This window comes from Nipponia nippon, unplaced genomic scaffold (assembly GCF_047370975.1).
Source record: "Nipponia nippon isolate SJK-2023a ecotype South Korea unplaced genomic scaffold, ASM4737097v1 scaffold_5, whole genome shotgun sequence".
Classification (NCBI taxonomy): domain Eukaryota; kingdom Metazoa; phylum Chordata; class Aves; order Pelecaniformes; family Threskiornithidae; genus Nipponia; species Nipponia nippon.
Genome location: NW_028262369.1, coordinates 99,751,359 through 99,776,062, shown reverse-complemented (window position 1 = coordinate 99,776,062; position 24,704 = coordinate 99,751,359). Strand labels below are relative to the sequence as shown.

At 48.4% G+C, this 24,704-nt stretch overlaps 1 long non-coding RNA gene across 1 annotated transcript; it reads left to right on the top strand.

Moving 5' to 3' along the window:
- Positions 1–580: 580 nt before the first annotated feature.
- LOC148052408 (uncharacterized) lies at positions 581–24,455 on the top strand. Its single transcript, XR_015699244.1, has 3 exons — positions 581–592; positions 22,889–22,970; positions 23,399–24,455. It is a non-coding gene; the product is annotated as an uncharacterized LOC148052408 (long non-coding RNA).
- The last annotated feature ends 249 nt before the right edge of the window (positions 24,456–24,704 follow it).

Sequence of the window (24,704 nt, the reverse complement as noted above, 5' to 3'; positions counted from 1 at the left end):
TTACCACTTTTCCATTTTACGTGCAAATTCCGAGACCGTTTATGCTCTACCTGGTGGAGTCCTTTCTCCCAACAAGGACTGACAGAGACAGTGTTATCGTCTTAGTTGCATGACATATCAAATAGAGACGAAGTCATTAATTTGGGATCCTAAAGCCTGGAAAAAAACCCAACCAAAAATGGTGTTGCGTATGTTCTTCTTATACCTGTTTTTATTTTTTAAAAAAACATTATAAGATGGGTTTAGGAGAGTTTGTGTTAGCTGAATTTTGTGGCTGGACCTATAAAATAAAACCTTCTGTATCTATAAAGAATCACAACTAATGAGAAATAAAATAAAAGCAATCAGCGGTCTTCAGGTCTTCAGCTGCTGGTTTTTCTCCCCCCAAGCTAACCAGTAGGCTGAGCAGATAGGCAATGAGATGCACCTGCCCATCCCTGATTTGGGGATAGATCAACGTAGGGCAATCGACCAGATCTCTGCTTTGCCATCTGATGGGCTGCCAGGTGCACTATAAATGTTATAGACCCAATATCCTGGGTAGTCAAAGCAAGATTTCTTCTCTGGCATTTGTCCTAGTGCTGGATGAAAGGTACTGCATTCGTTTTGTTCCCGTGGTGGTTGTGGGTGGCCGGGAATGACCTGACCTTTACCATATGGGCTTTTTTAATATCTCCAGATAGGAGATTTTATGTGAGCTCTGCCCTTGCTGTTTAATAGCACATTTCTGTGCCGGTTTAAAAGCAGAAAACAGAAGTGGGATGACTTGAAAGCTGTTGTTTCTGAACCTTGATCTTACTTTGGAAATACATTGGGTTTCAGTGGCAGTTGTGTCTTGAGACTCTCTACTTGGGAGTGAGTCAAAATGGACTAAGAGGTGTTACCACTGAAGCCTTCAGAGAGTCAGAAGCTTGTTTTTCCTAGGTGGGTCCATAATTTTGGTGCAGTTTGCGGGTTTTCTTCCCACAAACTTGATCCCAGATGATAAGCACTGAAAGAGCTGCATAGGAGTAATCTCAAGCACCCCATTATTCTTCCCTTGAATGTAGACAAGTGGTACATAAAAGATATTTAGTAATTTCCCAGTCTTGGCAAAAACCCAACATAAGCATATGTAATGGTTTTCAAGAGGAATATCTGACACGCTAGGCCAAATCAAAGCATGATATTTCACTTCTTGTAAGGAACATGCTGCTTTCTTCATACCTCTGATATTATGTACTGTCTGAAGGTAACCAGAACACTTAACTCTTGAGTGAAGTTTACGATAGTTCATCTCAAAAGCACAAAACAAGTGTACATATAAGGTTGTAACCTGAACAGGGACATTGCTGCATGTCTGTGTCTGCCTGGAGCCCTGCTTTGGTGGTCTAGGCTCGGTGTTTCAGGAGGTTGGATGATATTTTGCAATATTTGTTTATTACTGCCTAAAGTAAATCAACAGAGTCAAGGTAACAAGTAGCAAAAAATTTCACATTTTTACTAAGGTAAATAAATAGGAGTTTCACTTGGGTTTTTTTTTATAATCTTTCCTTGAATCGTGGTTGAATTTGAAATGACAAACATAAACCTGCAGTAGGTTTCACCAGGCTGCAGGTCATTTCCAGCTCGTCAGCTGAGATACTGCAGTCAAGCCATGGCTGTGCCTTTTATCTTCAGTACTTCTGAAATAAGGCTCGCAAACTTGGAATGAGTTGGCAGGAGTGGCTTATTCAAAATAAAAAAAATCAGTAATCTTCTTGCCTGTAGACAGAATAAACTTTGACTTGAAGTTTTCTGGGAAACACCAAATGGGGGATGATGGTTTTTTGCTTTGCAGGACTGTTCTTTAGGCGAAAGACTGAAATGTAATGGGAGCAAGTCTTATGCAGTGGCTTGGAAATTCTATAAATGCCTTTAAACTAGTATTCATTGGTCACAGCTAGCACTGAAGTGTGTTAGCTGGATGTTGACCTTTGTCCATGCAGCTGGTGTGGTCTTGGTATTGATGAGAAAAATGAGCTTGAAGCACTCTTTGGCTGGTGAAATCTGCCTAGGAGAGATGTGGAAAGAGGGCAGGGATGTCCCCTGTGGCGCAGGCTGGGGGGTTTGGTTGGGACAGTGGGCATTTATTACCATGTTCCTTCCACCCTTTTCTGAAAATGAGTCGAACGTGTTGCGTTGAGGCTGGCGTGAAAACCTGTCCTGATTTACCAGGCTTGGAATAAAGAAGTCCTCATGCTCAGAAGCAAATCTGTAAGCCAAAAAGATCTATAACTATGAAGACTGACAGCCATAAAGGTTGTATATTCAAAACTTGTGAGTTCATAAATATTTACACATTTGCATGATCACTACTGGCAGCAGTTTGCCTTTGCTAGCTTAGAAGAGGCTAAAGCAGCTCAGCTGCTGGGACGTGAGTAGATTAGCATGGCTGTGAGGGAGGAAAATTGCTCTGACTCTTCACCTAGTCCTTTTCTTGTTGGTCTGGGCTTGCTTTTGCTTTGCTTTATGGGGAATTACATTGCCTGAGCAGCCTGAGGCAGGTGGACACATTCAGGGGTGATGCCTGTGGTGATGCTGAGCCTCTGGCAGGAAGGTGGTTAATCTATTAATTAGATAAAAACATTTTAGTTTTTTCTTTTTTTTTCCTAAAGGGTAAAGAACTAGCTTTCCAGTAATTACAGCTCTTTGAGTGTCTAGGATCATCCTCCTGTGTACCTACACATCTGTAGGTTTTGAAAATGGGTATTCCACCTGCACTACATGTTTCCAGATGTATAGATCCGCTGATCTATACCTGCACGGTTCATGGTCTTATCCAGGTTAGGTGGCTGGAATTGGATAAAGAAAAGACAGGCTGGATGATGTAACTAAAGGGAAGGGAGAGGCTAATATTTTAATAAAAGCATCTTTCCAGCGATCTACCTAAGCGAGGTGGAGGCTTTACTGCGCGTGGTGCTCCCCCGAGGTACCGCCGATCTGCAGTCGTCACCCAGCGAGCCAGCAGTGTGCAGGTTCTGGAACGCATTTCACTATGTAGGAGGAAACCCACATCTTGTTGAAATTTGCATTATGTCATTTTACATGTGGTTATGTCTTGTGCCTAGTGATGCAATGTAACCCAGCGTAACCCCACTTGACTTTACGCAACAGGAGTGTCTCTTGTGCCATTCACCACGGAAAGCAGAGCTGTGGAAGAAGGTGTTTGGGGCTTGGAAATGGATCTTTAATGGGGCATTTCAGAGTAGATACCCACTATGCTTACTTCTAAAAAAACTTTTTTTTTTTTTGAAAAAGCATTTTGACTTACAGTATGCTTTTTTATTTATATATGGGAACCTTAAAGTCTTTTTTTAATTGAAATATTCACTGTGCAGAATAAAGTCAGTAACTGTGTATGTGTATATATATATAAAGTTGGTAACTATTTTTTTTCTGCTTTATCTTCATATCTAATTTGTGTCTGGTGACAGAAAAAGGGGTCAAATTAACTGACATAAGTGTGCTGCTACCATTAACAAACACTACATAAAAAATACCAAATCACAATAATAAGACAGTCCTTTCATAATTTTTTATTTTGTAATTTTTGCGTGTCCGATGCCATTACAGTGTCCGATGCCATTACAATGCCTGATGATAACAGCAAATGTAGGCAGTCGGGAAGGAAAGCGCACGCTAACCTTGCATTTCCCCCCACCATATGCGTGCTTCAAATGTAAGGGGAAAATGCTGTCACGGCTTCTCATGTGCTACCCTGCTGCAGCCCCGACAATGCTGCTGCCACAGTCGATAGCGTGTATTAAAAAAAAAAAAAAAGCTATTGGCTTCAGAGCGGGGAATTTTTGCACAGCTGCCTTGTTTCCCTGGCTCCGGCCGAGCAGCCCGGGCTCCGTGGCTCGGCAGGGCCCCTGGCAGGCTGCTTAGCCACCCCAGCCTCCCGGCTGCCAATCTGCCTGTGGATTTCTGCCGAGTGACAGCTATAAAGGCTGGGGCCAGCTCCCTGCTCTGGGCCGGTGACAGGCAGCAGGGACAGGCTCTCGCCCCGAGCTGCCGGCGCGTCCCTCTCCGCCGCCAAGCATCACCCTCCAGCTGCATCAGGGGCTCCTCCGCACCCCTCCTGGGAGTAACTCCCCAGGGCTGTGTGTTTAGGTGGGTGCTCCTGCATCAGACCCTGTGTTTGGGGGTGCCTTCAGCCCCACGGGTGGTGGGACCCCTTCACCTCCTCGCCGCAGGCGTTGCCCCCTCTCCCTTCCCCTCCTCGCCGCAGGCTTTCCCAGTGACCTTTAAATGCGAAAGGTCGCGGCGCCTCGGTGGGAAGCACGCCCGTGCATCACCCGGGCTTGGTGGCGGCTGCGAGTGCCAGAGACACCTATAAATAAATAAATTAAAAATTAGAATAGCTTCTGATTATAAGGGACAACTCCATGTGAATCTTAATTACAGTAATTGGTTCTCAGTTACTATGGTGATTGGTGGGTGCTCCAGAGATGCCTTTGATGGGCGATAGATGTTTACTCGTACGCGAATCGTCACTGTTAGAGTGCAGCAGCCCCATCAGAAAATCAACATTTACCCGTAACTTGTACCTAGTGCTGGAAGATACACTGCATGTTGACAGCCACTGTAAATAAACAAATATTCAAGCTGCTATTTATTGTTCTAGGTAGAAACTCTGTGATGGTTCCATGGGTAGAGCCATCCCCTCTCTAAGGGTGGCCGGTGCTCCGGCCGGCACGCACCATGCTGCCTGGGAAAACGCTGCTCGAGCACGCGAATGCCAGGGTGGTACTTCTCGTTAACCGGCACCAGCACGAACAATTAGAGATGAGATATTTTGTTGTGTTTTGCCTTAGGAGCTACCCCTAATCCCTGCTCCTGAAACAAGGAATTGCTGGCTGGGGAAGGCTCCCTGGCCGCGGGCTTGGCTCCGCGGAGGGTGCAGCCTCGGCCCCCAGCTTGCCGCCGGCCTCGGGGTTTATTTTCGGAGGAATCTAGCTCAGGTACTGGTGCTGACAGGGAGCACAGCTGGGGGCTGGCAGATGTGGGGGGACTCTTCAAGCATTTAAAGCTTTGTACGTTAAAACCACTGTTTTGGGCTGCACGGGGAAGTTATCAGGCAGCAGAACTTAAAATGTTAGTTTTCATAAGTGAGGATTTCTGTGCGTAATCTCCTCATTCCCTCGCTCCGCTCCTCTAAGGCAGAGGATGAACCCACGATATTATTTTTAAGCAGAATGAAGTTTCTAATGAAAAGCAAACAGAATGCCAGAGCGGTACTTCCACAGTTACAGCTAAAATAATTCCCTGCACAGTTCAACAGCAGACAAGTCCATATGTGGCTTTTATTTCTCTGCAGCCCATGACGAATCCTGAAATAAAAATAAACATCTTTGGAGCGTCTGAACGAAACTTGTGTTATCCTGAGCTAAACCGCAATTAATAAAGTGACACAAAATGATGTCGCACCTTTGAACACAGCAATGAAAACTTTGATTTGCAGCATTTAACAGAGCGAATGCCATCAGCCTACAGGAGCTGCAGCTGGTTTCACTTGCAGTATCAGAGCTGATTAATTTGCGCTATGGCCATGAAAAGCCACAAATAAATAACGCTCAGGATCTCTTCCCCCTCCACCTGCCTCCTCGGTTTCCAGAGTTAAAGGCGCTGTTTCGGGGGCTGTGACCCCGGCCCCTCGGCCAGCCTGGGTCAGACCCTTCCCCTCAGCGACGGAGCTTGAGCCCTGCAGAACTGCTCCCTTCCCCCCCCGCCCCGGCTTTCAGCAAAGCCCTGGCTAGTTGGGAAAGCGTGAAGCACGTGCCCAGGCTAATAATAGCCACAGCAACTGTAATTTCCTTAAAAATAAGGCCCAAAGTTTGGCGGAGGCACTGGGAGGGTTTATTAGAGCAGCCGCCTGGAAGTGCTGGCAGCGGCAGACGGCGATGCTCCGCGCCTTCGCAGCCTGCCGCTGTTTGCGCAGCATTTGGGGTTTGTTATCATTTCACGAGCCCTCGATTGCCACGCTTCGGGATCGGGATCATGCAACGGTCTGCACGAAAGCACCAGCCTGAGCCGTCTCACCCCCAAAGAGTTTTTCTATTTTTCTTTTCCCTTGAGCTTTTAAGACTGAAATTAAGGAGTGGGGTGTGGGAGCAAAAGATCAGGATGGTTTCAAAGGGAAGCAGTAGGTGTATTTTTTTTCTGCAGGGAGAATGACAGTGGTGTTAGAGAAAAGGAAAAAGTTCTAACCAGGTAACCTGACGGCGTAACCAGGGGTTTAAATCCTAGATGACCCTTTAAAACAGAAAGCACAAATCACAACGGTGTAAGTTCATTGCTGGATCACAAGATTTTATGTAAATAAAATCAGGTGTCGATAGCAGTGAGTTATGGTGAGCAAAGACGTTTTTATCATCATAGATAAATCCAGCTGCAGCGGCGACGCGCCTGTCGCTGGCGTCAGGCAACCGCCTGGTCTCTGGTTTTGTTTACAAACTGTGCAGAAGCAGCCTGACAATTCAAAATTGTGTGGTTTTTTCATAATTCTTGCACTGAGTATTAAAAATAAAGATTAAAAGAAGGAATTTTGTAATGCATTTCATTTTGAAAGCTTCTTAACCTTGCTGAGCTCTGCAGGGATCTTCCGAGTTGTGTTTGGGCTGGCACAAACAAAAATCCACCAGAATAAGGACCTTTATTTCTTCTAGAAACTGCAATTATTAGAAAGTGGCAGTCTCCTTTTTCTTTCTTTTGCTTTCTAACAGTGACAATAAATCTTAGCTTTTTGGGTTTTTCCCTTTCCAGAGCCTGCCACAGCCCCTGTAATCCCTCCTGAAGCTGGGCTGGACCCGCTTCCCGTGGCAGGCACTTGGGTGCTGGCAAAGGGAGCCGAGTTCACCTGCGTAGCCCGTGTTTGCCTTCACGGGAGGAGCCTTAACAAGAACCGTCTCTCTCTCCAACACATGCTTCATCGTTTAAAAGTTTATTCCAAAGGCTTAACTCTGTAATTGCCCCCCTGCAGCACCCCCGGCCCCTGTCACGTTCCTCTTTTGACAGCTGGAAGTATTGATGCAAAGCATCTGCTCGGAGATGGGGAAGGGCGCGGGCAGCCCGTGCCGCGGGATCGCGGGGGTTAACGTCACAAATCACAAACTGCAACACAAAAGATATTAAGGGGGGGAGGGGGGGGGAGGGAAAAAAAAGCAACCCCAGTAAATCAGCAGCCCGAGGAAAGCCAGAGGCTGGGCACTGTGGCTGCGCTGCTCCGTGGGTGCCGAAACAACTTGCTTTCGAAAATCCTGCGAACACAAGGAATGTGGTTCGGGGGGGTTTGCAATTATTGCCAGTATCCCCACCACCTGTGCGTGTTTCTGTACATCATAGGTGTGTGTACACACATATTTGTGTGTTTGCCATATGTGCGTACCGCGGAAGGAGGCATTACTGTTGATGTCGCTGAAATTCTGCTTTTAACCAGACGTCGAATTAGAGCGATGTTCTCCCACAATTGAAACTGAATTGTGAAGTCATTCACATTTAATTGTGACTTTTGTTTTGTTTTCTTGAATGAAATCATTGAACTTAGTCCCTGATTATTATTATAGGGCAGGAAAAGGATGATTATAGAGACAGTGCTGGGAAACAAAGCTGCCGTTATGTGTTTAATCCACTCGAGGAAAAGGGTTCTCAGACTTACTGAACTGGTCTTGTTGCTCTTTTAAAAGGGCTTGGTTTTATTTTTTTAAATAGAAATGCCAGTTAATTTGATTTATAATATGGAGCGTAAATGGAACAGAATCATAAAAATACCCTGCTCCGAGTGCACGCAGTGCGTGCTGTTGCACTGCATCGTCTTCTCTTTAATTAGTGTAGAGCTGCCGGACAATTGTAAGCACTAATAACCTCCACTAAATATAAAACGTGCTTTGTCCTGCATAACATTAGCATCTAAATAAAAGTTTTTCTTTAAGATGGTCACCGATACACGGAAAGAAAAGAACCCTCTGCTTTTTTTTTTTTTTTTTTTCTCCTTAATTTTATTTTATTTCCAGAACAACGACTGCCAGAATATAGCAAGCGATGTTTTAAGGGGAAAAAATCCTGGCTGTAAATGTGCACAATATTCCACATTATATACATGTCATTTCTGAGCACTGTTGGAACGATGCAGTGTCAAATCTGTATGACAGATTGAGGTGAAAGCTGGGAAGAGAGAGCCTGTGAAGAAACAGCCCTGACTGAGTCAGGCATCCTATAGAATTTATCCTGCAGGCTATAAGTAACCGGTTTCATCACATAAAAGGAGGAGTGGAAGAGGGATAATTGTCTACTAATTTGGGTCCGGGCGGCGCGCCGGTCTAACAATGCCATCTAGCGCTGCCGGACCCCGGGGACCCCCGGGACCCTCGCCCAGCCAGGAGCCCCCCGAGCGCCCACCCAGCCTCCGCCGTGCCGCCCCCTCCCGCAGGGGCTCTCCTGGCCTGTGTCCCCCGCGGAGGGCATTCGCCTGCCCGCGCCCCGCTCTGCGCGGGGGGCTCAGCCCTGCGCTCCCCCGCGGCCCCCCAGCTGCTCCCCAAAAAGGGCAGCATCCGTGCCCGGGCTGGCCCCGGCTGCGCTTCTCTGAGCTGGAAAAAGAAAACCACCAAAAACTTTTCAAAGAACTGTTTTTTGGGATGAGGTTCCTGCTGTGCAGAAGCATATATTAACAGTTCATATTGAAATTTTCTGCCTTTATGGGTCAGTAGGTGCGTTAAGCAATTCTCTCAAATTAGGAGTCTCAATAGAAGGCAAAACAATGGTTTAAGTGTAATTCGTGTGGATGCTCTTACTTCTCCCTGTGCATGCAGTACTTGCATGTGAGCATGACTGATGTTTGTGAGATTTATTTGGGACTGGAAGGGAGGAATTACCATCAGTAATAAGGAAAAGAAGGCCGGCAGTCCTAACTGCCGAGGAGCCTAGGAGCTGCATAGCCATGTGCAACTTTCTTTTGTTTATATTTTTAATTATTAAAAAAAATTGCTTAAATTTTCCGACACCACCCCCTTTTTTTTTTTTTCTTTGCTCCCACTTAGTAGTAACGATTTAATGATAAAACATCCAGGCTTCACAGACCTGGAAAGCTACTCCTGAGTGACCTCCCTTGGGAGATGGAGAAGCTCCTGGTACCTTGGGTGAGGAGGGCCGTTAGCACCTACCCTTTCGCGTCCCTTCGGGGCTCAGCTCGCCCTGGAGGAGCACCAAGAGGAGGGTGTCCAAAATCAGCCTGGGTGCAGATGGGCAGCCAGGGACCTTGCGCACCCAGAGCTGCCAGGGACAGCACCAGAGACATCAATGCGTCATTCAGGAGGATAAAAAAAATTATCTTTGCTAAAGCATGACAGTATCCTCATCCCAAAAATCTGGAAAATTTGGGCAAAAGCAGGCAGCCACTGGTTACGTTTTTGAATTCTGGGCTTTGCCCGTGGTGCGGTGGACGGAGGCGCTGCCATCGATGAGTGGTTTTGGTGTCCACCTCGGCCAAGCGTGGCTGTTCCCCGGCACTAACCTGCCGCTGCCGGGGATCGCTCAGCACCTGCCTCTGCCCACAGCGCCGTCGGCATGGTCCTGTTCGGGGCGTTGCAGGTGCTGGGGAGCAGATTGCACCTCTCTGGGCACCTCTGCCACCGAGCTGCTGCTGGGGATGCTCATGCATGATGCAGACGGGAGAGTCGTTGCTCTATCGAAAGTGAGCCCTGCAAATCCTGCCTTGCATTTGCCATGGAAATGAAAGAAAAAAATCTTCCACAGGTGCAAGCAAGCGCAGGAGGGCAGGGAGGAGCAGGAGCAAGCGGTGCACGTCCACAACCCAGTGACTTTTCCCATTGTCATTTTTTAAAATGATTTTTTAATAATAACAACCTATTACTAAGGCTGTTAAACCCTGGTGACGTAGTGTACCCTCTCATCTAACGCAGATGTACCCACGGCCAGGAACAAGGTACCATCTCTTGGTACCACGGGCGGCACAGCCACCTCCTCGCTCTGGGTCAGATTTTGGGAACCGAGTTGCGGCTGGGCTGAGCTGCCAGTGCGTGGGCTTGGTTGAAAACCCAAGCTTTCATTCATTTTTTTAATTATATTTTTTGAAAGAAATTATGATATTGGCATGTCTTGAAAATTTGAACAAATAGCATTGGGTTTTGTTTTGGTTTTTTTTCATGCTGTGGGGTTTTTGTGTTTTGTTTTTCCCTAAATCCATAGTGTCTGAAGCAATCATTCTGGCAAGGCTGAAAAATATCATTCATCTCAGGAAGGCTTTTACATCCAAGCACTTTTCCACACGGAACAAAGGAAGTTATTTGCTGTTTTTTGGTGCTGGGGCCTTCTCGCAAGGCCCTGTGCTGCCCGGCGCTGTGGGGCCGCGCGTTCCCAGCTGCACCACGGCCCCACGCGCGGCACCCGGGAAACGCAGCTGCTGCAGGACCTGGGAAAGGCGGCTGCAGCCAGGGATGCGCCGGGGGACGCGGGGGCAGAGCAGGGCAGCTCGGGGGGTTCCCCGGGAAATCTGCCTGCGTTTTGTCAGAAAGAGGCAGCAAAAACCCAGCAGGTCCCTACAAGATGTTTTGATTTCATCCAGATGGCATTTTTCTGTTGGAAAAATGTTCCACGTAAAAAAAAAAAATCTGAAAAAAAAATCCTGATTAGTCCTAGAAATACTAACAGTTCACAAGCTCTCTCCGAGTCCCTGCCGCTCGCGTGTGCCCACGCGCCGCCGGTGAGCTCTTCCAGTGACTATTGTGCAAATCATCTTTACAGAAGTGATGCGAATGCATCAGAACCTTCTCCGGCGTGCTCTTCTGCAAAGCGGCACCAGCTGAGTGTGTGGCAGTGTTATTTAAAAGAATATTCTTGGAAGGAATAAATCATAGGCTCTATTAATCCATCCCGAGGTCAGGGTGAGGACGCAGCTGGAGCGGTGTTTGTGGGGGCTACGGTGACTTCTTTTAGCTGTCTTGGAGGAGCTGGAAACAGCCGAGAGTTTATATTGCTATTATTTATTATTTTATTAAGAACTCCAGAGGTACTGCTTCCTCAGAGAGGTGGATGGATAAAACGATGCTTAGAAGTGCCCTTAGATTAATTAATGTAGCTATAACAACTTTATTGCAGAAACAGCAAGTGAAAGGCTGATATGTACCATTGCTTATCACGGAACACTTAAGCTACAGCTGTAATTGTTTATGTGAACATCAATCTTTCCTACAGGTTTGAACTTGGTTCAATTCTGCAGCTGTTCCGCAAACCAGAACCTTTACTTCCCTGGGATTTTTTTTGTTCCCACTATTAACTAACCCGGAGAAGGCTGACAAAGGCTAACAGGTCTCCCCTCTTGCCAAACGCTATTCAGCAGCCTGCAGATCGCAGACGGGCAGCCAGGTAGGTGCGAGTGTCCCCTAACGAAGCCCAGGCAAGCAATGTTTATTCAGCCGCTGTGTTTAGCACAACCCGGTCGTCGTCCTTCAAGCCGACTGTCAGCAGGGTGGATCCGGGATGCACTTTCCTAGGAAATATTTAATCTTTTGCAAGAAAAAGAATTTTGATTAAGTTTGACGTTCGAGTAGATGAGCTTGAATAGATGAAGAAAGCAAAGACACATTAAACACAGGGCTGGGATTGTAGGCACCAGGCCAGTAAAAATAGCTGTTGTATACGGTGGGCATATCTACTCAGAGGTTACAGTCCTTACCATACCTGATCAAAACTGTGGCTGAGATGGACTGAACACCTGCTCGCAGCTTGACAGAAAAACAGAAATGGATAGACATAGGAACATGTAGTATGTTTGATCTAAAACCTTTTTATTAATAGATTAATATTTATGATCAATGAGCGGCACTTGCATTTCTTCCTTGTCAGTTCTCACCCCGCCGCAGCCACGTGTCATTATTAATTTACTGATATCTGCATATTTTTAGAGCCTTAGTTTTCCTCCCCCTCGCCGCTGTTTGCACGGGAGATCGCGCGATGGACGGGCCTGCCTGGTGTCACAGGTCAGCAAGGTGGCCCCGCGCTACAGTCACAGGCCGCAGCCCGCGGCTCCGGGGAATTGCGCATGCACAGTGCTCGGAGAGTCTGATCTTTAATTACTTCATTTGCGAGCTGAGTGATTACCAACACTGGGTTCGCATTCACAGCACCCTCCAGAGCTGGGTGTGGGCTGGGGAGCGTCGCTGCGGGAGCGGGCAGCGTCTCCCACCTAGCGCTGCCTCCATCCCAGGGCGCCTGCTGGTCTGCGCAGCCGCCTCCCTGTCACCCTGCGAGTGCTTCCCGGCATTCCTTTGCTTCCCGCTCTCCCGGCCTCTCCACCAAAACCTTCACAGCCTGCATTACCTCCCTGGCCTCTCCGTCCCAGCCTTCCCGGCCAGACCTCTTCCCCCAGCGGTGTCCAGGGTCGGTAGGAAACTTCATGGACCAGCTCCTGCTGGGTTTCCTTGGGTGCTGGCTGCTTTTTTCCCATCACATTTTCACGTCTGGTTTAGCCGCTTCTCAGGGTACTTCAGTGGCCGTGTTTGCGGGCTTAGGACCAACCGTGTGCCCGATGGCTGCCGGTCCCAGGGGCTCATCCTCAGCTTTGTGCCCTCCTTCCCGCTGCGGGTCCGGGGAGGCCCGGGTCTGAGGCTGGTGGGACCTGGCTGTGCCTCGCGCAGGACGGGGGCTGCCTCTTGCCAAGCCAACAGGCGTCGAGGAAAAAGTGTTGGTTAACTTTTCACAGCAGCCAGCGCTTTTGCCCTATAATGATATTTCTTCATTGCCTCCATTTATTTTCATAAAAACAATCCTGAAGGACAGCTTGGGGGCGGGGGGCCGTGCCCCAGCGCCCACCGGCCGCATTCCTGGTGCTGGAGCTCCATCTAGCACCGGCCCCGGCGCACGGCGGGGCTGCGGCTGCGGGACCGGGGCTCCGCGGGGCCGCCCCGGCCCGGCTGGGATGCGGCGGGATGCGGCGGGATGCAGCCGCGGGGTCCCCCGCCCCCCCCCGCGTTCACAGCGAGCGCATCACCCGCTTCTGGCTGACTACAAATTGCTGTAATTAGTCCATATCTCCTCTTTTTTTTTTTTTTTTTTCTTTTTTCCTTTCTCTTCCAAGTTTATGGAAGTTTTCTGAAATACCAAGCTGTGAGAAAGCTGTGCCGTATCGCAGGCTCGGGTAGGCACAGGAACAAGCTGCTGGACCTTTTTATCCCCCTAACGTTACAGATTTTTAGAGAGTCTCTTCCAGACTGTGAAGAGAGAAATTAAAAAGCCCTTCTCATCTACGTCAGAAACGCACAGGCACAAGTGTTGGCAGGGGCCGCTCGAGTCGCTGCCACCGATCGCTTTTTTGTAGCGATGTAATTAGCGTGTTTAGCAGATCACTGCAACTTTTAGATTCAGATATGTCTTATGCGAAACCCTGTTGGGTGCTGCTACCGCGAAGAAGTAGAAAGGCGGTTTAACCCTCTCCGGTCGATAGATGCTGGCGCTTTCCACTGCCAGCCCCTGCTCCCTGCATCTTGCTCTGAAGTTCTTTTGCTCATTGGAATAAACATGTAAACAATCTGCTCTGTAAGGCACTGTGAAACTTTCTATACATTCAATAATGTAATTCAGTTTAAATATCAGTTCATTATCTGTTGCTTGGTAATATCTTTATCACTGGCAACTGATGGGAGCTGATTACGATGAGTTGCAGCTCACTCTTATTAATTGCAGTTGATTAACGTAGTTTAATATTACAGATACCCTTTCTCTGCTGCTAGATTTTGCTGGTTTTCAGCGGCTCTGAAGCCAAGGTAGATGGGGAAATACCTCCCTCTGGTGCTAACGTCCGTATTTCTTTGTGGAATCAAATATACCGTCTTTGATAGCGCACAGCCTTCTTATTAAGTCTGATCTGGAAAACGCTGAGATTGTTTTTGATGCTATCTTCTTGGGCTTGGATCTTATGGCTCCCCCTGAAAGGGCTAACACTACTTTGAAGTAAAATACCACGTACTTAAAAGGCCAAGGGCAACGAAGGGAATAGAGATGCATAAGGGGAGACTTAGATAAGGTTAACATTCCATGTCAAGGTATGAGAAATATAGGATGCCAAAGTAGATCTGCAGGGAGAAAATTGGTGTTCTGCTTCAGGTGATCTGAGTTGCAATTTAAAGTTTTCCTAAACTAGTGACTTCTCTGAGAAACCCGAGGAACCGGCAGGGAGGAAACACAAGACTTGCCCCAGAGCTTACCCAGGCTCAGCAGGGAACTGGTGGGACTGGGGACTGGTGGCACCTCTACCTGTGGCACCCAGGCTCCGAAGGGGCAGGTCCGTGGCTCTTAGTCCTGCCAGAAAACAAGCAGCCTCCCCTCGGCGGGAGGTGCGTGCTCCGGGCTTGCTCAGGTTTGTGCCCAATTCTTGACTGAACAAAACCCTCAGGCAATAACTAGCCCAGATCCTACTAACCTAGCCAGCTGCTTTGGCTTTACAAAAACCCTGTGATGCGAGCTGTGGGCGCTGTGCATCTTAAACTTGAAATTGCTTACAAACTTTTGGTACGTTCATTAAAAATGTTCTAATATATGTGGGAGTAAAAAAGGGGGAAGGGGATGACTGTAGATGGCTGTAGAGCGACTGTTTCCTGCCATTAATTTCCAAAGTTATTTCTTATACAGCATGAAAACGCTTGCTATGTTAGCACTCTAAGTTAAGTGTCTCAAATGTGCATTTAATTTGGATTTAATAACACCATTTTTCCTTATGAAAACTCAGTCAATTATTGAAAGCATTTCTTGAGGTGTAGCAATTATTTAAGAGGTGCATTTACAGTAAAGTAATTAACTCAAATGGCATGTTCATGGAAATAGTATATTTAAAACAAATTTAAATATTTGTTAGCGGAAGAAAATATTTTATACTACTATAATTTGATGATCTTCACATTCATTGTCTCTAAAACTTTTTAGTATCATTTAGCAACTTGATGGAGAATTTTCAAGAGCCTTGGGGAAAAGGCTCTTGGGGATATAATAACAATAAGTGCTTTTAAATGTGATACAAGTAATACAGAATTAGGAAAAAAAAAAAGTGACTGGCTCCAACTATAACCAGCTGTCCCTGGCTTCTTTCTAAATTGTTTTTTTTGAAGAAAAGGCAGGGGAAAAACCCAGAAATATCTCGATGATTTGTTTTACAACTATTTGGACACTCGTGAACAGACGATGACCTTTTTTCTGAATGGTCATTTCCTTTTTTATCTTCTTTCTGCCGTTTGCCCAGTGCAGAACATCAGGCCTGGGTCAGGCAGAAAAGCTGGTACACTTTCCTAAAATCCTGGTGTCATGCCAATTCCTTCGGAGCCCCGCGGCCGAGAGCCCCCGCCTGCATCGCTCCCCTCCCGCAGCGGCACCAGTCGGAGGCCGGAGAGGGGCCCGGTGAGAGCCCTCGGTTTATTTCTCCGCTTTTGGGGTTCAACCTTTCTTTGTGCTTGCTTGGCGCTGCAGCGAGTCCTCCTGCGTCGCTGGCGGGGTTCGGACTCCTCCGCACAGCTGCCTGCGTGGGAAGCGAGCGGGCAGAAACCCTGCAGAAGGGCCGCGCTGTCGGTGGAGTGCTTGGTGCAATGGATTTGCAGTTGGGAGACCCGTCCCGCTGCTGGCCGAGCTGGAGGAGGCTCAGGCTGCGTTTGCTGATGTGGGTGCTGAGGTGTTGCCAGATCCTGTTCTCCAGCCTCTGGGCCCCTCTGCATAGATGGTGTCCGGTCCTGGCTCAGTTCCTCTCACCATTGCACGTCCTCATCGCTCCATCGTTGCTCTTTCCCTCCTGCATGCTGCAGTCTCCTCTCCCCATCCCTTCCGATGCCCTGGGCAGCAGGTTTACCTGCCCGCAGCGTGGTTAACCCCAGCACGGGGCCAGGGCGCTGCCTTGCCCGGTGGGCAGTGTGAAGGGCTAAGCTGGTTGCATGCGCCTGCCCGGAAGCAAAGAGAATATTAACTATTTTAATAATAATAATAATAATAATAATAATAATAATAATAATAATAATAATAATAATAATAAAATATGTAGAGCTGAGGCACAGGAAGAGCCATTTGCAAGAGGCCAACCTGCCTTGAATGAGAGGGGAGGCAGGAGGGGAGGCTGGCTGAGGTAAAGCAGGCATGAAATGACCTATTAGGGAGATTAAAATAAACCCACTTCAGCACAATGGGTGTAGCTACCTCATTACATTTATTGGGCTTTACATTTATTATTAACATAGATATTTCTCATTACTGCCTGCAGACCTAAATTAATTTCTCTCCTTTATCCTTTTAATTCTGGCATGCCCTTTCTTACGGTGCCTTCTGCTAATTTAAAACAAAGAAACTCTTGCTGACAGAATTAAAATAGGTGTCTCAGAAGTTGCCACCAAAACTATCTCCACCGGCACAGGGAGGGATACCGAGTTCCTAATTTAACTTTTAAGGCAAGTACCAAACTGCTGCTGAAACCAGTCCAGCGGTGGGACTGGCCGCAGAGTTCAGAGTGCACGCGGGACGAGCAGACGAGGAAACTCAACGTCACCTTAAGACGGAGGGTTGGGGCGTCACAGATGGCACAAGTTTACTTTAAAGCACGCAGCGTCTGTGCAAACCGATTCCCAGGAGCGCAAGATAAAGCAAGCCGTGGAAGGAGGGCCCGCGGGAGGCTGCCTGTTAGAAAGTACAAAGGGTTTTAAATCAATAGGGTCTTGTGTTAAATGCAGATAAGCTGCAGCGCGGCCGGGCGTTGGACCTCGAGGGGACATACCACTGAGGGAGCAGATGGGGCGCGGGGGCGGCCGTGCCCACCAAACACGGCACGGCCAACGGCCTCCACCACCCCAAGCCTCTCGGGAGGCAGCTTCTCTCCTAAAAATGCAGCCAAACCTCTTGTATCGGCTTTGTCCGTGCTGTCAGCAGCCCCGAGGGTATTTGGTGACTCTGAAGAGGAGAGATACTAATTAAGTATTTTTTTCTTCACTATTCATTTCTAATAGCTGTAACGCAGCGTTGCAGGGTACCTCGGTGAACACACATTAGCTGTTCTTACGCTATCCCATGACTTACGCGGAGTCAACCAGCGGGATCAGCACGTGGTTCAGCATCTGGGTTCTGCTGCCCACAATTTTTTTTCTGCACTTGTTTCATAGAAAGAATCATGTTTTGGGGGTTATTACTGCTAGGAAGCTCATTAATTTGTTCAAATGTGCAGTTACTAATTGCAGAAGAAGCACAAGCAGAGTCCGGATGAGTTCCTCACCCCGTTTGAGGGTTCATTAGAAATCGCTGAATTAGTCATCCAGGGCTGGGCAATTGCACTTGTAATGCCCAGCAACTTGATCCCAAACGGGGTTTTCCTTATGCCACCTACTCGAATGATGTTTTGTGTGGGTGTGAGCTTTCTTCTGCATGTTTGCAAAGCCATGTCACTGCGGATCTAGCCCTGCTCTTGGCCTGGTGAGCATCTCCTGCCAGTCCTGCTGCCACCCAAAGAGATGTTTTTCAATGCCTGTTTGCAATATAGACCTTAAGACAATTTATCCCTGGTTCTTGCGTCTCACAGCAGAAACGTGTACGGGTCAGCTTTCTGGGAATGGGGTAGGTGCCCTAAAATATCCTGCGTGGTGGCTCCGGAGCCCTCTGGGGCTGGCGATAACCCCAAGCCGCTGCTGCAGCCCCCGAGCGATGGGCTTTCGGAACCGCTCGCTGGCCGTTGCCCGGCCGCAGGGCGCTGTCGGAGGGGCGTTGGAGCCGCTCTGTGCTCGCTGCCCACCGGTGCTGGGCCGGGCTCAGGCCCACCCTGCTCGCCTCCTCGGCGTGCCACCCCGCCGCCGGGCGGGAGGCCTTCCCGGGGGGTCTGTCCGTCTGTCCCGGCCTGCTGGTGGGCAGAGCAATGCCAGGGTGTCCCCCCGTTGCAACCCACTAAGGGGAGCTCTAATCACAATGATAAACCCCGAGCTTGGGAAGGGACTTTTTTATTATTCTTAGTTTTTGTGGAAACTTTCCATATATTTGAATTTGTATTTTAGCCTTTAGAGGACTGTCCGAACTATGTATATATTTGTAGAGTTAATTTTTCAAGAAATTTTGGGTTGTCTTTTTTGATTTGATTTGTTTTATTTTCCCTCCTCTTTTAGTGTAGGATTTAAAGGCTGTGCTGTTTTGAAGCAGCTATGGGGATGCTCCTGCCTGGGGCTCCCCAGAGCAGAGACAGCGTACAGGTCGAATAGCTTTGCTTAGGAATTTTTAAGCCATAACCCTGCAAACGTAGCCTCGGTGTGATTTTCCATCGCAGGGCTGGCTGTGTCACCGCGGCACCGAGGGAAAGGTGCCTGGGCACGCTGCTGGAGGGGCTCCCAGGTGGGGTTACCATCTCCTTGAAAGAGAGAAGCTAAATAAAGCTCCTCTCCTCGCTCTGGACAAGAGCATGCCTCCGCCATCACGGGTCAGAAAGCTCTTTCCTTCTGGCTTTGAGCTTTAGTTAAAGTGGCGTGTTTGCATTTATTACGCGTGGTATCTGGAACAAGGTGCAACTCGGCGTCTGGCATTAGAAAAGTAAGCAACTTCCCATATAGTTTTAAGGTGACGTTGAAAACTTTTCCAACGCATTAGAAGTATGTGGAGGAAGAAACAGAGCAAAGTCTGACTGTTCATGAGCTCTGTCTGACCATGAAGACCCATGGGGTGTTTACAAAACACTATTCTTCCCCCAGTGAGCAATGAGAGCTCTCGACATGCGTGGAAACCTTTTTAAAAAGGCTTAGATTTTGAAACCGGTTAAGTGTAGCCACTCTAGCACGTGAGCTGCTCGGAGAAGGAAATGCTGTGCTTTAGGGCTTTCATTTTTGCTCTGCACACTTATTCCCAGAGAGCAATTTGGAAACAGCGTTGGTTTCGTACTGTTTTCAGGCTGGGAATTTTTCAGAGGATGCTTCTGTGCAGTTCTGCCCTGCGCGCACACCGCGGCACTGCAGCCCCGGCCCCTGCGCGGGCACGCAGAGCCCGGCTCATGGCATCTCCTGCGGCTGCCGTGGGGCCTCCTCGGGAGCGAGGGACCAGCCCCGGGCAGCAGTTGGGGACGAACTCTGTTTTCCTTGCTCCAGCCGGCAGCTGGATGCTTTGCCCCACTAGCCAGGGGCAATGCAGTGCAGGCTCACGGGAACTGGGAACTGGTTAGCCTGGTGTTGGAGAGTAGGAAATCTGATTAAAATCAATGGAGAGCAGAAATCTGGCCTAACTTTCCTCGAACATCATTTTCTGTCGTGTTTTAAATAAATGCTGTGTCCAAGCAGTCTGCAGTCGAGCTCCAGTAGGTGCAGCCTGTGCATTTGTTAGCAGCACCCTGTGACGAGCCGGTGCGCGTTTTGCAGACCCTATGCACAGCACATGTTCACTGAACGGCAGTATGTGGGTTTTGAATTGACTTTCACCATCACGGATGTAAATCTTTGGTGTCCGTAGTTGTACTGGTTTGCGAAACACTTGTTAGGTTGCTGCCTTGAGAGGCTCACCTCGCCGGCAGCGTGCGGTGCCCTGCGCTGCTGGCTGCGCGGCAGTGGGGTGTCGCTCGGGGAGGCGGCAGCATGGGCCCCGCAGAGCCTTTCCTGCTCGCTGAGGTCGGGAATGGAGAGAACCGAAACCTCAAATTCCCCAAAACCTCAAATTCCCTTTGATACAGCTGCTTGTCCCAAAGCAAAGGTACAAGCTCATCACAGGTATTTGCAAAGGCAAAGAGCGAGACTATACCTTCACAGCAGCGAGGAGAGGAGCAAAATTGGGACTACTATTGGGGATGCTACAGGCTCAGCCCCTTAGCTCGCCTGGTGCTAGAAACCGAACTGCTTGCCTGGTTATCTTCATCTAGTATTTCAATAATCAGCAGGAAAATCTGTGCCTTATTGGTTGGGAGAGAGATTAAGGGCACGATATTGCTGTTAGCTCAGAGCCCTGGGGCTGCTTGCCAGCGTCTTTGTTAGTAACCAAGCACAGGATTAACCTGTAATAACACAGCTGGGCTCACAGGATGATAATTTACGGATTTGCTCCGAATGTTAGCAATTTGAACAGTCTGCAAAATTACAGAATTTAACATGTTTAGGGAAGGTTTCAGAAAATGCTTTGAGAAGATAACTATGTAAAGTTCATAAATTAGGATTAACGAGGCACGTCAAGAGACTACCGGTTCAGAGCTTTCCCTGGCTGGCGCTCAGCAGTACGTCCTTGCGGGGTGACTTCTGGCCGCTCACAAGGCTGGCATGGCTGCAAGCACCCACGTACCTAGCTGGATGTAAAAACGAATCGGGAACACATGCGATAAACAGCAAATGTAAAGTCACCCCGTGTTACGCTGCAGTCAGTAGTAGAGCCTGGTCTGGAGTCCTCCTGGCCAGTTTCGGGCTCCATGGCATACATTTTTGTATATAGACATATTGATAAATACAAAGGAAAGGATATTAAGGGTCCAGAATAAAGCAGAGCAGATTAAGAAATGCTGTGCTAAAGTTATCTGTGCAACCCCTTGTACGTACAGGGCTTGGCACCGTCTGTAGCTAGAGGCTCTCATATTATCTGTCTGGCGGTCGTATCAGCTGGTGTTCGCTGGGCGGCACAAAGTGGCGCAGAGATAAGGGCCAGGTCCTTCACACGGAGGACGTCTTTCTGTCAGCGCTTGGCCAGTGTCGGGCGATCTCTTGTGGCCTTCGGGTTACTGGGTAAAGGGGATGGGGTGTAAGAAAATGGGAACCCCCCTGGTTCATGCAGCCCTTCCAGAGAGGCTGGTGCAGGCAGGGCTGGTGCAGGCAGGCTGCAGTACCGGAGGGGTGGGCTGCTCCTGCCGGCAGGTCAGGCAGCCAGAGCCCCAGAGCTGCAGGGGGGCGAACAGAGCTGGGAGTTACTGTGCCAGCTCCGTGGGTTGGAAACCTGGTCGAGACCTCCTTGGCCCAATAAATATTATTAACGGTCATAGCTGAAAATTAAATTTGTTCTGGTGGAACAACTTAGAAATGGCATGTTCTTTCCTCTAGTCCAGAGGCTTTTCACATACTGTAAAAATGTGTTATTTGTTTTACAAGGTCATATTTTATAAAAAGCAAGAAAAGTTTTTGTTCTTTGAGGACCAAATTTTGCTTTCAATTTCCCTTGGCTCCAGCTAGATTTGGCCAAAACAAGGACTCACCAGGACCAGTCTAAGGGGTAGAAGTCACATTCAAACCCTTACCTTACCCCAGGCAATACCTTTCTTTTAGGGCTAACTTTCAATTTTAGATTTTAAATTTCCATTTTAAATTTGAAGGTGGTTGTTCTCTGCAGTCTGCAGTGCTTCATCATCAGTCAGCAAAAATGAAACTCAGTACGGCAAGAACAGCTGAGTCCGTCTCCCCATCCCTGGAGCACCACATTGCTAGGTCAGAGGGAAAGCAGTGTGGGCAAAAACCATCATCCTGAACGGCAAATTTTCCACTTGAAGTGCCTTGTATCTAAGGATATGGTTTGGCTCTGGAGTACTTGAATTACCTCATATTACAGATGGATTTTTATTTCATTGCTTTTGATGGGAATTGCACCGGGCTCTGCAGAAGCGGGAGTTGCCCTCTTGCATCTTCTGCATTTTCTGGTAACTCACTTGTAATTAAGCCTTATCTAAACTGCTCAAGAGCAGTTCTCAAAATTATTTGCAGGGCATCACATGTTTCCTTACGGGCTATTTTTGTCGTTGTTATCCGTGTACAAGCAGTTTTCTGCTCCGTGCGTGGTCCATAGCCGGGGTGGCAGCAGATGCGTGGCACGCGGCCCCGAGGCCACCGCAGACCCAGCTGGGGACAGGGGCACGGCAGCGGTGCCGAGGAGCCGGGGCTGGGGAATTCAACGTGAAGCCCAGGACGCTCCCCACAGTCCTGGCAGGAGCTGTGCCAGCTGGGGTGTAACCAGGGCAGCCCTCACGGCAGGGCTAAGGAAGAAGATTTTATGTCTTAGAGGCCATTTCTTCCACCCAGGAGCCGTGTCCAAGTCCCGGTGCGGGAATAGCCACGTGAGAGCAGTGAAAGTGAGCCATGGCTTCACTTTCCATAATCCTTCATGACCTTCCAAGTGACTTTAGCAAAGCAATTTTATGGTGAATAAGGTCTTTGCCTCTTCTTTCCTGAAGCCGTGCCTCTGCAGATGGCTCTGAGCCTGGCAGAGGGCTGCCCCGGCTCCCGGCCGCCCTTTCCCGGGGAGCCGCAGGGCACGGTGCTGGGGACACAGCATGGTCCCCCTCGCCCAGCCCGCTGCCCACATCAGCCCCTTCACCCCAGAAACGCCAGGTTTCCCCTTGGACAGCTAGTCTGGTCTTGGACGTTATGTTAAGATTGCTCAGTTTGTTGAAAACTACTTTTAATTAAACTGTTGATCTAAAGCAAGAAAAAAACCCCAGAGAACAGTTGCCCAGTTGGTTGTACAACTCCATCCAAACTTGCTTACCCGAGGGTATGTCCCCATCCTGCTGCAATTCAGAGCAATTCGCGATGGAAAAATGGCGGGAGTCGGCTTCCCAAAGACATTTGCATTGCTTTGGGATGTGGAAGCTGGGACAAGCCGATGGACCGTGGCTTGTCAGAGTCCTCTCCCGTTCAGCACAAGGACCTAGGGCCATCGCTCTGCCCAGGGATGGGGAGGGAAGGCAGAGCCAGCAGCTCAGCCCAGATCTGCCGCCCAGCGCTTTTTCACCAAAACCCCAAGTGCTGCGATTCAAGTCTGTTTTGCAGTGTTGTAGTTTGCCAAATATAGTTTTTCCTATAGTGAGGAATATTGATGAATTTCATCTGACTGCGATTAAAATAACATTTCAAATGTGCTATATATAGACTTTTTTTTCCAGTTACTAACTAGAGAAGTGATTTCATAGGGGGCTGCTGGAAGGACGCTGGAGCTTTCGGACCTGAACCACAAACTCCCTGGTGGTGCCTGTGTCAACGCGTTCACCGACGGTACCTGCCGACGGGGGGCTCCCGGCCGAGGGCCGTGCCACCGCGTGGCCCCGTGATGGCCACGCCGCTAGGAAATGCTCTGAACGGGCTTTGGGCTTTTATAAAAGGCACGGGCAGCCAGCTTTTCTGGTGGGACGAACACGGCAGGGTCCAGGGACTGTGCTTCAGTCGCTACAGAAAGGCCGTTTAAATAATATGCTTTCTGGGAAGGACAAAAGGGGCGGCAGCACGTCATCTATATTTATGGTGCCACAAATGCGTGGCAGATGGCATTGCTTTTGTGTCTTCACACTTTCAGTGATGTTTAATTACAGGCCTATAAATAGCTGGGTTTATGACTTACGGTCAGATGCTCTTTCATCATGGTGGGAAAATAAGTAATAACAAGCGCATCGAGAGAGCAGTTTTATTTTTCCCCTTCCCTTTAGGCAAGTGCCCCTGTAATGGTGACAGAGGATTTTCAGAGATGGGGGTTTCTGCCAGACTTCTGCTGCACTCTGCTCTTCTCCAGCCACCCAAAGGATTTGACTACAGCGGAAGGTTTGTACGCTAACCGGAGTATTTATTACACCGAAAAATTTTGCATTTGATGAGATAATAGTTGGGCCCATGCACCCTTGGGTCTTTCCTGAAAATAATCCATGTGGCAAAACAAGAACAGACTGGATATAAATCTAGTGCTTTGTTTGGAGACTTTATGGGTCTGACTTCACTCTGTAAAGAGCAGATATATTCCTTATTGCCTGACCCTGCTAAGTCTCATTCAAATGAAACCAACACTGACAGCCTGGTTTTTGTAAGTGAAAATTGCAGGCCTCTCACTATAATATGATTTTGAAGGAAAATGATAACTGATAGCTTCCACATGCTCACAGCCATGTGGAAAACATGTTTTTTTTCTCGGAGAAAAACCTTGGGACAGGGAAGAACAAGAGGGTGGAAGCAGATTTCCAGGCTCAGGAGCGGGCAGAGGGCAATCAGCCCCAGAACATCTCGTGCGTTGCTCCTTCTGCCTTAAATGCTCTGCCGTGTGAAGATCAAATAACTGCAACCAGGGGAAATAACAGTCAAAGCAGCGTCTTCTTTGGAGATGCCTCCGCGTTGTCAAAAATAATACTCGTGCTTCACGGGGTGGCTCATTTCAGCAGCAAACGTGACGGTGCCGGGGCAGCGCAGGGGCCGGAGCGGGGAGGAGCACCCGGCGGCCGGGGCTCCTGCGCTGCGAGCCCGCTGTCAGCAGTAACGGGAGCAGTACTTGCACAAGATACTTCATGAAGAAAATTAGCTGTCAGAATAAAAGCGAATGAAACACTTGTTGTTGAAAAAGTGGGGAGAAAGAAACTTAAGTTGAAGCTAAATGGGAAGCCAAATATCAAACTAATTTAAAGCCAACATTTAAGCTTTTCAAGCTGCTTATTTCTCATTGATAGCTATTGACTGCAGAATAATTACAGAATAATTATGCTAAATCTTTGTCAGAAGCAGGAGGCTGTAATTATAAATGGTTGGTAGCCGGGGCCGTCCCTTGGGAGCCCCGTGGGCAAAGGAAGGATGATCTCCTCTTGCCCTACACATCTGCTTGCCTTCCTGCAGCAGTGGCCAGGATTGAAGATCCATCTAACTCCGTGTCTTTGCGCTATTGACTCGTTTATATTATTTTGGATTTCCTTTTTTCATAAATCTCTCAGATTTATTTTGTTTTTCTTTCTTTTTTTCCCATGTAGCTTATTTTGG